Raw genomic sequence first — 4388 nt, 5'->3', positions numbered from 1 at the left:
TTCGGCAAGCTTTTGGTCCGGTAACGTTTGAGCCTGGACATCCCCGGCAACAACGCCAAGTTTTTGGCGCCGTTGCCGGGGATTGTTTGAGTTTGGACAACTGACGGTTCATCTTGTTGCTCAGATTAGGTAATTTTCTTTTTGTTTTGTTTTCAAAAATTTTTCAAAAATATTTTCAAAAATCTCTCATATGTTTTCGAAAAAAATAAAAATGTTTTCAAACTTTTATTCAAGATTTTTAAGAATGAATTCTAGTGTTTCATGAAGCATGTGAAGCCTGGCTGGCTGTAAAGCCATGTCTAAATTTATTTGGACTGAGGCTTGCAATTTGTTATAAAGAGCAATATACTCTCGTGTTAAAGACTAAAGCTTGGTTGGCCATTGGCCATGTCTAGTGTTTTGGACTGGAGCTTTCATTGAAAGCTTGGCTGGCTAGTGAGCCATGTCTAATTCCTGGACTGAAACTTTAGACTAACATGGCAAGATTCCTGGAATTCATACTAAAAATTTTGGAATCCTTATTTTCCTTTTCCAAAATAATTTTTCGAAAAATATAAAATAAAAATCCAAAAAAAAAAATCAAAAAATATTTTTGTATTTCTTGTTTGAGTCTTGAGTCATGTTATAAGTTTGGTGTCAATTGCATATGCATCTTGCATTTTTTCGAAAATATCATGCATTCATAGTGTTCTTCATGATCTTCAAGTTGTTCTTGGTAAGTCTTCTTGTTTGATCTTGATGATTTTTTGTTTTGTGTCTTTTCATGTTTATCATATGCATTCTTGAATTCTTAGTGCGTAAGCATTAAAGAATTCTAAGTTTGGTGTCTTGCATGTTTTCTTTGCATTAAAAGTTTTTCAAAAATATGTTCTTGATGTTCATCATGTTCTTCAAAGTGTTCTTGGTGTTCATCTTGACATTCATAGCATTCTTGCATGCATTCATTGTTTTGATCTAAAAATTTCATGCATTGCATAATTTTCATGTTTTCATAAAAATTTCAAAAATCAAAAAAATATCTTTCCTCTTTTCTCTCATCAAATTCGAAAATTTGGATTGACTTTTTCAAAAATTTTTAAAAATCAAATTGTTTCTCATGAGTCAAATCAAATTTTCAATTTGAAAATCTTATCTTTTTCAAAATCTTTTTCAAAAATCAAATATTTTTCAAAATTCTTAGTTATTTTCGAAAATTCCAAAAATATTTTTCAAAAAAATCTTTTTCTTATTTTTATACCAAATTTTCGCAAATAACATAATCAATTAATGTTTTGATTCAAAAATTTGAAGTTTGTTACTTACTTGTTAAGAAAGATTCAAACTTTAAGTTCTAGAATCATATCTTGTGATTTCTTATGAATCAAGTCATTAATTGAGATTTTAAAAATCAAATCTTTTTCAAAACTAATTTCTATCATATCTTTTCAAAAATATCTTCTTATCTTATCTTTTTCAAAAATATCTTTTAAAAATATCTTTCCTAACCTCCTAACTACTTATCTTTTCAAAATTGGTTTTCAAAATTTGTTTCAACTAACTAACTAACTTTTTGTTTGTTTCTTAACTTTTTCAAAACCACCTAACTAACTCTCTCTCTCAATTTTCGAAAATATCTCTCCCCTTTTTCAAAATTTCTTTTTAATTTATTAATTATTTCAATTTTTAAAACTTAATTTTTGAAAATTACTAACAATTTTTCAAAAACCATTTTCAAAAATCACTAACTCCTTTTTAAAAATAATTTTCGAAAATTCCCTCCTTCTCTCTCATCCTATTCTATTTATTCATTCATTAACTAACATCTCTTCCTCACATCATCACCAAATTCGAACCCCCTCTTCTATCTGTGTTCGAATTTCTTCCTCTTTTCTTCTACTTACATAAGGGAACCTCTATACTGTGGTAAAGAGAATCTCTATTATTATTATCATTTTTCTGTCCATTCTTCCTTGTCTTATGAGCAGGAGCAAGGATAAGAACATGCTGGTTGGGAGGCAACCCAATGTTTATCTAATTCTTATTTTTATTGTTTTTCATGTTTTCTTAGGTTCATGATCATGTGGAGTCACAAAATAAATAGAGAAATTGAAAACGGAATCAAAAACAGCAGAAGTAAAATCACACCCTGGAGGAAGCATCTGCCTGGCGTTCAACGCCAGAACAGAGCATGGTTCTGGCGCTGAACGCCCAAATGGGCAGCATCCTGGCGCTGAACGCCCAGAACAAGCATGGTTCTGGCGTTCAACGCCAGAAATGGCAACAATTGGGCGCTGAACGCCCAAAATGGCCACCAACCTGGCGCTGAACGCCCAGAGTTGGATACAAAGGCATTTTTACATGCCTAAGGGGTGCAGGGATGTAAATCCTTGAAAACCTCAGGATCTGTGGACCCCACAGGATCCACTCAGGATCTGTGGACCCCACAGGATCCACTCAGGATCTGTGGACTCCACAGGATCCCCACTTACCTCCACTCACTTCTTCTCACCACTCTCTTTCACACAACCCCATAAACACTCTTCCCCATCACCTCTTCACCACTCACATCCATCCACTCTTCCCCATAAACCTACCTCCGGGACGTGACTTAAGGGAACTGAAGCGCCAAAAGTCTTCTGTAATACCAAGCCTCCCAAGGATCAGAGGAACCCCCATACCCCCAGAATAAAGGTTGTTAATTTCCAATTTTTGCCTTAACTCTGTGACAGTGTCCTTATAAAAAGTTTACCTTAGAAGTCATATAATAGTAATTAGTATTTATTTGATTTTATCTCCAATTAAGCTATAGTTTATTTTTCTCATCATCATTAAACATGAATAAAATAGTAGATCTTTTGAATAAAAAGCAATAAAATTTAGAGTTTAATAAAAGAAATTCTAATTGGTTAAATGTGGTGGCAATGCTTTCTGTCTTCTGAATGAATGCTTGAACAGTGCATATATCTTTTGAATTTGTTGTTTAAGACTGTTAAATATGTTGGCTCTTGAAAGATTGATGAACATGAGACATGTTATTGATAATCTGAAAAATCTTAAAAATGATTCTTGAAGCAAGAAAAAGCAGCAAAGAACAAAGCTTGAAAAAAAAAAAAAAGAAAGAAAGAAAAAGCAAGCAGAAAAAGCCAAAAGCTCTTAAAACCAAAAGGCAAGGGCAAATAAAAAGGATCCCAAGGCTTTGAGCATCAGTGGATAGGAGGGCCTAAAGGACTAAAATCCTGGTCTAAGCGGCTAAACCAAGCTGTCCCTAACCATGTGCTTGTGGCGTGCAGGTGTCAAGTGAAAACTTGAGACTGAGCGGTTAAAGTCAAGGTCCAAAGCAAAAAGAAGAGTGTGCTTAAGAACTCTGGACACTTCTAATTGGGGACTTTAGCAAAGCTGAGTCACAATCTGAAAAGGTTCACCCAGTTATGTGTCTGTGGCATTTATGTATCCGGTAGTAATACTGGAAAACAAAGTGCTTAGGGCCACGGCCAAGACTCATAAAGAAGATGTGTTCAAGAATCATCACACTAAACTAAGAGAATCAATAACACTATCTGAATTCTGAGTTCCTATAGATACCAATCACTCTGAGCTTCAATGGATAAAGTGAGATGCCAAAACTGTTCAGAAGCAAAAAGCTACCAGTCCCGCTCATCTAATTAGGATCTGAGCTTCAATCAAAAACTCTGAAATATTATTGCTTCTCAACCTATTAGTCTTCTATTTTATTTGTCTAGTTGCTTGAGGACAAGCAACAGTTTAAGTTTGGTGTTGTGATGAGCGGATATTTTATACGCTTTTTGGGGATAATTTCATATAGTTTTGAGTATGTTTTAGTTAGTTGTTAGTCTATTTCTATTAGTTTTTAGGAAAAAATTCATATTTCTGGACTTTACTATGAGTTGTGTGTTTTTCTGTAATTTCAGGTATTTTTCTGGCTGAAATTGAAGGAGCTGAGCAAAAATCTGATTCAGGCTAAAAAAGGACTGCTGATGCTGTTGGATTCTGACCTCCCTGCACTCAAAGTAAATTTTCTGGAGCTACAGAACTCAAAATGGCATGCTTCCAATTGCGTTGGAAAGTAGACATCCAGGGCTTTCCAGCAATATATAATAGTCCATACTTTGCACAAGAATAGACGACGTAAACTGGCGTTCAACGCCAGTCCCCTGCCCAATTCTGGCGTCCAGCGCCAGAAAAGGATAAAAAACTGGAGTTGAACGCCCAAACTGGCATAAAAACTGGCGTTCAACTCTACAAATGGCCTCTGCACGTGAATTGCTTAAGTCTCAGCCCCAGCACACACCAAGTGGGCCCCAGAAGTGGATCTCTGCATCATCCATCATAGTCCACTCATATTTTGTAACCCTAGGCTACTGGTTTAGTATTTAAACAACTTTTAGAGA

The sequence above is a fragment of the Arachis ipaensis genome, chromosome B02, assembly GCF_000816755.2.
Source record: "Arachis ipaensis cultivar K30076 chromosome B02, Araip1.1, whole genome shotgun sequence".
In the NCBI taxonomy this organism is placed as follows: domain Eukaryota; kingdom Viridiplantae; phylum Streptophyta; class Magnoliopsida; order Fabales; family Fabaceae; genus Arachis; species Arachis ipaensis.
This window is presented reverse-complemented; position numbering follows the sequence as displayed.